This window comes from Euprymna scolopes, chromosome 16 (genome assembly GCF_053919585.1).
Source record: "Euprymna scolopes isolate OS-2025 chromosome 16, ASM5391958v1, whole genome shotgun sequence".
Lineage (NCBI taxonomy): Eukaryota > Metazoa > Mollusca > Cephalopoda > Sepiida > Sepiolidae > Euprymna > Euprymna scolopes.
The window spans coordinates 146,220,016-146,232,131 of record NC_136497.1 but is presented as its reverse complement, the minus strand read 5'-3'; positions in this window follow the sequence as shown (position 1 = coordinate 146,232,131).

Genomic DNA, 12,116 nt, shown 5'->3' with positions numbered 1-12,116 from the left:
CCCTAAGAATTAGTTGTCCTATATTTTAGTTACAGTTAATTAAATAATAGATTAACTGACAATATATTCCATGATATTGAAATTTCAAAATAAAAATACATTTATATCTTCCATTCTTATTTGAGTTAGGTATAATTCTCAAAATAAAAAAAAATGTTTACAGTTAAGCTAGCCATACCAAATTGTAATTTCGATGACTAATTGTTAGTTTCGTATTTTCTTTTAATTGTTGGGATATATAATTTATAACTTAATGGAATTTAAATTAGAGTTTTCTTATAATCGACATCTCAAGTACGATACGATTTATGACTTATTGATGGAATTATTGATCATTTTTCATTAAAAATTAATTACAAGAACTAAAAAAATAGTTTCAGAATCTATATTTAAAAAAATTAACAGTGTATTGCAACAATTTCACCCTCATGGTATCAGTGTTTTTTTTTTGTTTTGTTTTTTTCATGTTGAAACGACCTATAAAGAAACTGGATACAAATCTATAATTAGTAAGATTTTTGTCATTTTTTGCCCTTATCACTTTAAAATAAATCCGTTTCTTTTTCCATCTAAAGTGCTTTTCTACAAAAAAAAAAAACAACTTTTATAGATATACATGGTGAGTTCTTCTGATATGCTGTTTTACGAAACTCTGTTATGTAATGAATGGCTGGAACCATCATACATAACTGAAAAGAAAAAACTTTAATAAAAGATTTAAAAGAGTGGGCATCGAATAATCGATTGTCTACCGGTTGAAAAGAGGAAGGGCTTACGTCATAAACAGAGAAATCGGACGACGATTTTTTTGTTTACAAAACAAAGAAACGTGACATTCCTCGTAAGCTCTGGAATTACAGATATTGGCATGAGTGGGTAATTCACGTGTCGCTGCGTTGAAGACAAAATCGAATGATTTTCTGAGGTCAAAACGTGACTTAAGAACACATGTATCAACCGATTGACAGGACGCGTGGATAGAAAAAACAAAGCGACAAAATGCCAATAAAAACGGTGAATCAGCAGAGCAGAGCAGAGCAGAGAGAGGAAGAACACGGAACAGCATGTGTTGCTGAAGACCAGATTGTCGAAGCGTCATTTTTCCCTCCTCAGATCACTGTGAGAAACTGTTACCATCGCGGTGAACTCCAAAATCACCAAAAAGAAAGAAAAAAAGACGATCTGTTTTAAATTGTAACTATATTGTAAAATATAATTTTATACAAAAACAAACACAATTGTGACTTACGTCTTTTAATGAATATTTTTAAGTTACAGCTGATCGTTCTAAGTCGTCAACCGCTTTGTTTTCAGGTTCAACGTTGTTATGACATTTTTGACAATTGACGAGAGGCAAGATAAGGAAAAAGTGCCAGTCTAAGGTGAGATAACTCACTAGTCTTAACTCGTTGTCATCACAACCGCTTAGTAAACAAGTGAACCTACGGACGATCGACGTAACTAAAACTGCTATGTACCGCAGCCAGGGAGTCCTACGCACTATTACGATTTCCCAACCTGGGAGCCACCCCATAATACAACATAGTATTAATTGGTGCCTTGATGACCAGTTCACTCCGCAAGAGTGATAAGTAAGAACTTTTTAACAAAAACAAAACTAAACAAAAAGAACTCTTACACAAAAAGAACTTGGTTACCACATACACAACAACAAAGAAGAAGAAAAAAAAACACAACGTGAATCAATCGACGAAGAGAAACGCGAACGCAGAAGCAAGAAAAAGAAGAAGAAAGAACACTGGACCTGAGGAAAAGCAAAGGTTAGTTGATTTTTTCAATATTTTTCTAAACCTCGGCTCTTAAAAAAGTTTTGTTAAAAAAAAAAAAAAAAAAAAAAAAAAAAGTTATATACATTTCTTTTCTCTCTTCTTTCTTTCTTGTATAATTTTGAAAATAATTGTAAAAGATGGAACAGCAGTTTTTCACAGATTTCGCTCAGATCCTAGGGGCTGAACTACACAATGTAGGGAAGGCCATTTCGAACTCTCTGAGGGGGGAGGCGTTGTTAGCAAAAATAAAACCATTAGACACTAGACGATCGCAGGAATACAGAAGATGGCTAAATGATATAGATAAATACACTAGAATAGTTAGCCAAACAGAGGAAGAAAAATGCCAATTAGCGTTAATTACGACGGCTGGCCAAATAGGACAGTTTGTTTCAGGACTACTAGCCAACAATGAGAGTGTGGCATGGGTAGACTTGAAGCGAGCTCTAGATAATTATTTTGGAGTCCAGGCAGATCCTACCAAGTTTGTTAGGGAGTTAGCAAATATTAAGCAGGGTAGAAGCGAAACTGTGCAGGACTACATGCAGAGGTTAGTGCACTTGGCTATAGGTTCGTATGGTAGTCTAGATACGAACAATGAAGTAATAAAAAGCCAAGTGATAGGTTTCTTCATCGAGGGGCTATATGACAGACAAGTCAAAATCGCTGTCATGAGGGAAGAACCATCGGACCTCAAGGTAGCCTATGAAAAGGCCCTAATAGAGGAACGGTGGCAAACCCGCATAAGAGGCAATGACCGAGAAGAAGAACCTATGGAAATAAATTATAGTGGGCGCCAGAGGAATATAGAAGCGATAAGGAAAAAAAGATTCCCAGAGCCAGATAGGGGGCAGAGGAATTATAGAGGATTTAATAGGGGACCCGGCTTCAAGGCAAGAGAAACAGAGCGCCCTTGGCCGGGGATTAAGTGTTACAATTGCGGCAGAAAAGGCCATATAGCCAGGAACTGCACCTTCCCTAAGTCGGGAAACGAGCAGACCCCACTCGCAAGACGCCCAGCGAGAGGAAGAGGACTGAACAGTCAAAGATCATAGGACATATGGGCGCCGCTAATTGCATCCCTATTAAGATAGAGAAAAATAAGTTTAGGGCTTTAGTAGATACTGGCGCCGAAATTTCTGTAATAAAAAGTACTGTATTAGAAGGTCTCAGAGAGAAGCCTGAGATAAAGAAAATAGAGATGAATTTAAGGACTGCAAACGGGTCACCTCTCATAGTGCAAGGAGTGGCGCGTTTACAAATTAAAGTAGGAAGCCAGTACATTCGACATGATTTTGTAGTGACGAAAAACCTTAAAAGGAACGTCATATTGGGCCGAGACTGGCTCAAGCAAAATAGTGTTAGAATGTACTTTGATTTAGGAGCAATCCGATTAGGCAGCGAGTACATAGCGCTGCAAGAGGAGGCTTATATTTCGAGTATAGTTAGATTAAGGCACGATGTCACCCTGAAACCGCAGCATTTACATGCGTGCACAGCTCGTGCCGAAATGAGAAATGGTCAGGGTTTAGATTACGAAGTAGTGCAGATAGATAAAGGCTTCCTAAGTGATCTAAGTGGTGTATCCGTAGCGAACACGGTAGTTAAAATTAAAGGTAGGAAAAGTTTTCCCTTGCTAATTATGAATAACACAAACCAGACAGTAAAATTAAAGAAAGGTTACAAGATAGGTAGATGTAGAAGAACAGAAGTAGTAATGGCAATATCAAAGCCAAATAAACAAAAGAAGTCGGGAAACAAAAGTAACCTCAACGGCATAAAAGTGCCGGAAGAAATGAGGAAAGTTTTAAATAAAGTCCTGCAACGAAATACTGATTTATTCGTCACAGAGGATAGATATTTAGGCCGGACTGACACAGTAGAGATGAGGATCGATACAGGAAAAAACGATCCCATAAAGAAAAACCCGTATAGAACACCTCTCAAACAACGAGAAGAAGTTAATGTAGCACTAGAGGAAATGCTACAGGCAGGGGTGATAGAAAGGTCAAACAGTCCGTGGAGCTTCCCGATAGTTTTGGTAAAAAAGAAAGACGGAACAAAGAGGTTCTGTGTAGATTTTAGGGCCCTGAATAAGATAACAAAGAAGTATGCCCGAGCGCTACCAGTAATTGATGATATACTGGCCTCGCTTGGGTCAGCAAAATACTTCTCAAAGTTGGACTTGAAATCAGGGTATTGGCAGGTAAAGTTGAACGAAAAAGATAAAGAGAAAACTGCGTTCACCTGTCATAGAGGACTGTTCCAATTTAATGTAATGCCATTCGGACTTGCTAACGCTCCGGGAGTGTTTCAGGAGCTAATGTCCGTAGTGTTACAGGGACAGGAAGAATTCGCCGTGCCTTATTTGGATGATATTTTGATATTCTCCAAAACAAAGGAGGAACATGTTAGGCATATAGAAAAGGTGTTAGGTAGTTTACGTAGGCATAATTTAAGGTTAAAGGCGGCGAAGTGTGAGTTTTTCGGCAAGGAAGTGCAATATCTGGGATTCCGAGTAAGTGAGAAAGGTATCCAGCCGGAGGGGGACAAGGTTAAAGCAATTCAGGCAATTGCGACCCCAACCACTGTGAAGCAGGTTAGATCCTTTATAGGCATGACATCCTATTACAGGCGATTTATCAAGGATTTTTCTGTAATCGCCGAACCGTTAATTCGGTTAACTAGGAAGCATGCACGTTTCTGTTGGGACGATGCGTGTCAGTCTGCTTTTAATCGATTGAAATCGAAGCTTGCAGAGATGGTGATGCTGGCATACCCGGACACTAACAAAGGATACAGGTTATACACGGATGCCTCCGATTATGCGATCGGAGCAACCTTGTCTCAAATGGTCTACGACCCGGAGGAGGGTCGGGAGATAGAGAAACCCATTTATTTTCTATCTCATAAGTTGTCTGATACCCAGACTAGATGGTCAACAATAGAGAAAGAAGCATATGCGATTCACTATGCCTTAAGCAAGTTGAATCACTACTTGCATAGTGCTACGTTCACCATCTACACGGATCACAGACCATTGGAGTACTTGCTGAAATCTCCGATACAGAATAGGAAGATACAGACGTGGGCATTAAGTATGGCTGGCTATGATTGCACCATACAGTACCTAAAAGGAAAAGATAACGTCTGTGCGGATCTCTTATCCCGTGCGGTAAATGCGAGTCGGGATGAAGACGATCCTCCAGTAGAAATAGATGATAGAAATTACACGGTGAGTGCGATAAACTCGAATCGTTTTGAACCAAGAGAGTTTGTATCGCATAAGGATGACGAAGGCTCACCGGTAGTAAGCGAGCGTCCTACACTATCAGGTTTGGATATGTGTAAAGAACAAGACGCCGATAGTCAGATCGTCGAATTAAAGAAACGGATGAGGAGCGGTAAAACGTCCAAGATGGAAGAAAAAAAGTACATCATAATGGACGATATCGTATATTATTTATCGCAACCCGACGACGATCCTTTAGTTAGATTATATATTCCGTCACATTTGAGGATGAAGGTATTGAAACAATACCATGATGAGAATGGTCATATGGGTGTGGAGAAAACGTTCCACTCCATTAAACAGAAGTATTTCTGGCCTGGTTTGTTCAAGAAGGTAAACGAACACATAGGGAAGTGCGTCCCATGCCAGACCAGAAATTTGAGGAAGCAACAACCTCAAATGCAGGAGACCGACATGCCTTCTTTTCCTTTTGCTAAGATTGCATTGGATATTTCCGGACCCTATCCGAGGACTTTGTCAGGCAATCAATACATAGTCACGTTCATCGACATGTATAGTGGTTGGCCTGAGGCTTTCGCTGTGCCTAATAAAAAGGCAGAGACAGTGGTGCATCTCTTAATTGAGGAAATATTTCCCAGATTTGGTGCACCATTGCAGTTACTTACGGATAACGGACCGGAGAACGTCAATGGGATCATGAAAAGGGCTTTAGAAGAGCTTAATGTTGATCACGTGACCACCTCATTTTACCACCCGCAAAGTAACGGGAAAATAGAAAGATTCCATAGGACGATGCATGACGTACTAGCAAAGAAAATAGGGGACAATGACCGTTCATGGGACATGTACTTGAACCAGATGCTGGCTGCTGTAAGGTTTCATGTTAGCGAAACAACAAAGTACTCCCCCTATTATTTGCTCTATAATAGAGACGTTGTCTTGCCGTTAGACAACATACTGAGGCCGCGTAGAATTTACTACGGGGAAGAGGATCATGAGATCGCTCTGCAGGACATGCATCGGACCTTTACATTAGTCAGGAACAATGTAAAGAGAGCTAGGAAGAAAATGATAGATAGGGCCAACGAGAAAACAAAAGCAGTCGATTTTCAAGTTGGCGACTTAGTTTATTATAAAAATAATAGAAAAAAGGGAAAGCTAGATGTAAGATGGTCTCCATATTACGTAATAATAGAGAAGACGGGGCCAGTCTCGTATAGAATTAGAAGTCAACTGACGGGGGCAGTAACAAAAGCCCATGGGGAACACCTTCGGAAAGCAGAACTGGAGGAATGGGATATCCCCAACAAGCAAGAGGGCTGTAGAAAAACAACCCTGTCAGCACCGGTAGAGGATAGTAGTTCAAATCAAGAATCCTCTAGTGGGGAGGAAGAAAATTATCCCCAACAGAGCAATCGCCATCAACGAGAATCCCCAAGTCAGGAAAACAGGGTCCCGTTGATGGAAAGGAAAATAATCACGCGTAGCATGACGGCTGAAAGGGCTAAAGAAGTTGATGAAATATCGAAGGAAGATATATATAACTTAGTGCCCAGGTCGTGCAGAGTTGATTATGATAGTAGGGATCAGCCAACCGTAGCTAGGGCTAGCACGGGGGTTGGGAACTCAGGTTATAATCGAACTGCGGGTCGGGAGCGCGGAACAGGATGTTTGGAGTGGTTAAGAAAATTACTCTGTTGATGTTAGGCAACATCCTTATCATAGGGAGTTCGGAGTTGCCACCAATATTTAGGATCCTGGCGTTCTGGTCGAAATTTTTGTACTATATGCTGCCCACATTTTAAACAAGTCATTAAAATGTAAGACTCGTATTTAGTTAATTAGTCATATTAATTAAAGAGCCGAGGTAGTGGAGAATATTGGACAAATCGACCACTTCGGTAAAATTGGTAAATTTGCAGCGTATATTTTGCTGTTAAGTGCGGCCGATGCACTTATACCGAAGAAGACCTTATGCTTTTCTTGTTGATGTTTATTTTTATTTTATTTTTTTTTTCTAAGTTAAACGGAAAAAAAAATACAGTAAAAGAGATGAAAAAAAAATTTTGTGACATTAAAAACATTATTGGAAATGTCGATGGACCGATAGACGATTGAAAAAAAAAAAAAAAAAAATGGTTAATGGAGGGGTGTTATGTAATGAATGGCTGGAACCATCATACATAACTGAAAAGAAAAAACTTTAATAAAAGATTTAAAAGAGTGGGCATCGAATAATCGATTGTCTACCGGTTGAAAAGAGGAAGGGCTTACGTCATAAACAGAGAAATCGGACGACGATTTTTTTGTTTACAAAACAAAGAAACGTGACATTCCTCGTAAGCTCTGGAATTACAGATATTGGCATGAGTGGGTAATTCACGTGTCGCTGCGTTGAAGACAAAATCGAATGATTTTCTGAGGTCAAAACGTGACTTAAGAACACATGTATCAACCGATTGACAGGACGCGTGGATAGAAAAAACAAAGCGACAAAATGCCAATAAAAACGGTGAATCAGCAGAGCAGAGCAGAGCAGAGAGAGGAAGAACACGGAACAGCATGTGTTGCTGAAGACCAGATTGTCGAAGCGTCATTTTTCCCTCCTCAGATCACTGTGAGAAACTGTTACCATCGCGGTGAACTCCAAAATCACCAAAAAGAAAGAAAAAAAGACGATCTGTTTTAAATTGTAACTATATTGTAAAATATAATTTTATACAAAAACAAACACAATTGTGACTTACGTCTTTTAATGAATATTTTTAAGTTACAGCTGATCGTTCTAAGTCGTCAACCGCTTTGTTTTCAGGTTCAACGTTGTTATGACATTTTTGACAATTGACGAGAGGCAAGATAAGGAAAAAGTGCCAGTCTAAGGTGAGATAACTCACTAGTCTTAACTCGTTGTCATCACAACCGCTTAGTAAACAAGTGAACCTACGGACGATCGACGTAACTAAAACTGCTATGTACCGCAGCCAGGGAGTCCTACGCACTATTACGATTTCCCAACCTGGGAGCCACCCCATAATACAACAACTCTTGTAAAACGTACCATATAGCAAATAAAATGACATGAAGTGATTTATATATGTTTGCGGCATTTAAATTGCTCACAAATGATATGTATGCTCTGAATGTGTACTCTATTTTCATTGAGCTTAAATAGATCTGGTAATTTGAAAATACATTTACTATTGTGTGTATATATATATATATATATATATATATATATATATATATATATATATATATATATGACGTTAAATTTGAACTCAACCTCAGATCAAAAGTCTCAAACTCAAAGCCAACTGTTCTCTTCTCTCTGCACTTTCCACACTGGTCCCCCAAAATAAAGAAGACGGCTCTTTTGTAGAGAGACCCAACCACATCTCATTTGCATACCCCCTCCTCCCTCTCGTCACATCACGTGATTTTCAGTCCATAAATACCAGGGGGCGGCCATTTTTATTTTCTCTTTTTTTTTCTTTCCTAACACGAGCCGCACGATGCATGAGGTAAGGTTCTTTACTTTTAACCACAATATATATATATATATATATATATATATATATATATATATATATATATATATATATATATATATATATATATATATATATAAATGAAAATTACAATAAGTTTACCAAGGTAATCAAAATGGTAAACTTAAAATATATTATAAATATTAAAGAGTTAAAATTTACAAGTAAAGTAATCTCAACCAGATGTAAAAGCTCAATAAAACCGAAAAGGAAATAGAGCTTATAATATGAACAAATGATTAATAAACCATGTTAAAAGACATCTTGAAAAAGAGTTAAAAATATATTTAATTTTAAAAAGGAAGCACAAGATAAGTGGATAGTCCTTAATCCGCGGAGTTTCGAAGAAAACTCTCCTTCTCATCAGAGGGCAGGAATTAGCAAAATGCGAGATCGGATTTTGCATGTAAAAGTATTTAATGAAACTACAAGTAAGTCACAGATCTTACTTGATTAAAAAAGGGTGAGGTAAGGGGAATAGGAGGTAAAATAAAAATGATAAAAAGATTTCACATGAATGGATAATCCGGTGAAGGGTAAAAAATCCAAGAATGGTAAAATCCAAACACGGTCGAATTAAAAATTTCCAACCCAACAGGTAAGTTCCAAATGGTCCAAAATGATCCAAAAGGCAGAATTCCTTGGAAAAAATAACAAATGGAAAGAGTTCCAAATCATTAAAAGAAAAGTTCAAATGTGCACAGAAAAAGCACTGGAGAGAATATTTAAAACACGTCTGCCAAGGCCGGAGGAATCAAGTAAATTAAGGTTTAAAAAAAAAAAAACCCTGGAAAAACGGTGAAAGTTTAAATTTGCAAAGTAAGGTCAAACTGACCCAGACAAAAAGCGCGAAAGTTAGCGTTAATAATTAGGTCAACTTAAATATGCACGTGAAAGTCCCAGAATGAAATTAAGAAACACTAGTCAGAGAAAAAAAATAAATGGCTAAGTTTATGAAATGGAGTGTCTATTATATTAAAAAAAATTTTTTTTTTTTTAAATGAAAATAAATAAATAAAAAATTATATATATATATATATATATATATATATATAAAATATAAAAAATATAAATAAATAAATTAAAAATTATATATATATATATATATATATATATATATAATAGAAGCATATATACTATACTATTAACAGGCATTTGTTTTTATTTTTGCGATACGTTATGAATGAATTCAATTATTTATATGGAAGTACATTTTTACCTAAATGCAAGTTGGGAATAATTTTCCCTTTGACCAATTTTGTACCCCCAAATGGGGAGCAGAATATATATTGTTTTAAAAATATAATTATCCACTGACACGTGTTTCGTCGTCTACGACTCATCAGATACAGCTACTCTGATGAGTCGTAGACGACGAAACAAGTGTCAGTGGATAATTATACTGTAAAAACAATATATATATATATATATATATATATATATATATATATATATACAGGGCGGTGAAATAGTTTGGACCTATATGCGATTTATTATATAACCATTTATTGTTTACATATAACAATTTATTTACTAATAATCAATTTACGACGAATCATTTAATATTTTTAATAAAATTTTGATGATTTAAGTATGATATCTAATTTTATTTAGTGTCTTTCAGATTGGTACGCATTGCAGGAAAGCTAACAATTCCAGCAAGAGTAGAACGTGTCCTATATTAGAGGGACGGCACCAGCTTGCGCTCAGTCGTAGATATTTCAAATGCTAACTATCTGAATAGGTAACCAGTTACACAAAGAACTGTTAACACAACTTTCAATGGTTTTAAAGAAACAGGAAGCGTCCACGACCGACCACGTAATAGAAGAACAACTTTAACATCCTGAAACATTCGCACAGCTATGCAGGCAGACATGTGGAATCAAGCCCACGTAAGTCGTGTGTGTATGTGTGTGTCTAATTAGATTTCTATAAATGGACGACACTGCGCATCTTCTATATAAACTTTAGGATAATGGCATCGGTTCTATGGTTCTTGATAGTATTAGGTCTTTTCTTTCTGATCGAAGCTTTCGAGTAAGATTGGATTATGTCTCTTCGTTTTATTTTCCTATAACTACCAGTTTTCCCCAGGACTATATTTGATGATACCATCCTCTATTCAGGTATTGCTTTTCGCCCATCTCCTTGAGATACGTTGAAATGTGCTGATCATTTAGAAGGTGATTTATTGTTGGTTACTTTGAACTCGTTAAGTTAGTATTACGGTAAGATTTTTTCACAGAGAACAATAAAATTCTAACATGATACGTCTCGCACCGTCTGCTAAGTTCAACCTACTGTTGCATCGTCTCACTATTGCATTACTATGCTAGAAATACAATGTCCTCCGATATATATATATATATATATATATATATATATATATATATATATATATATATATATATATATATACTGAATTTGTACATCCTATGTGTAAATACTTTCGACCACTTTACAAGCAGCAAAATCTCAACATTTCACCATAGAGGGTTCTATATGACGGTATGTTTTCTACTTTCATAGATTTTATATTCGGATCGCTTGCTTTCAAAACTCACTCCTTGATCTATATTTCTAAGAAAATACCAACATGCTTAGCCATGTAGTGTGAGCTAGCTGTTTCTAACCGTGTAGTATGGGTTAGCTGTGTCTGGAAGACTTGGGCATGGCCTTATGTGAGGTGATACATAAGGATAATCAGGTGTAGTTGCATATGCATTAATTTGCATATTAACGAATCGGCGGCCCTATATGGGCATTATAGAGAGGAGACGTTGTTAGCACGAAATAGGAGACATGGTTAGCACAAAAGGGAAGATGTGGTTAGCACTTTTGAGACGAGACGTGGTTAGCAGGAAGAATACATAGTTAAAAGACGCGCATGATTGCAATATATTTTATAGCAGCTGGATGGCCGGTATTGCCCGGTTGGACAATACGCTTAAACATGATATTTTAATTCATATAGATTGCGTATGCGTTATTATAGCATTAATCCTCTATTGAATATGATATATTATATTATATTATTATATATGGTATATTATATTATATTATTATAGAATCTATTGAATATGATATATTACAAAGAATAATTTGCCCGGTGGACGAATTCGAAAAACTAACTAACTAAATAAATTAATAAAATAAAATAGACAATAATGATAATGTAGTTCATCAAATTCTGTCTGTGTTTGTTTGAATATCACGTCAGCTGATTTGGGCTTAACGATGAATGCCCTTAAAAGTCACTTCTGGTTAATGTTTAGTTTTAAAATACGCAAACAAAGAAATGAGTTGCGATGATTTTAAAACGTAACTTTTTCTTTTATCGTAAATTGAACTCCTTAACACAAAAGTTAAAATAAAATAGTGAGATACACCCGTGGTCGACCATGGGAGCATTCAATCCGTAGTCGAATGCGCTAGCACTGAGCTATATTCCCAGATATCAATAATTCTGTTTTTTTCTAACAAGAAGTTATTTGTTGAGATATTATCTCCCTTACAGTACAG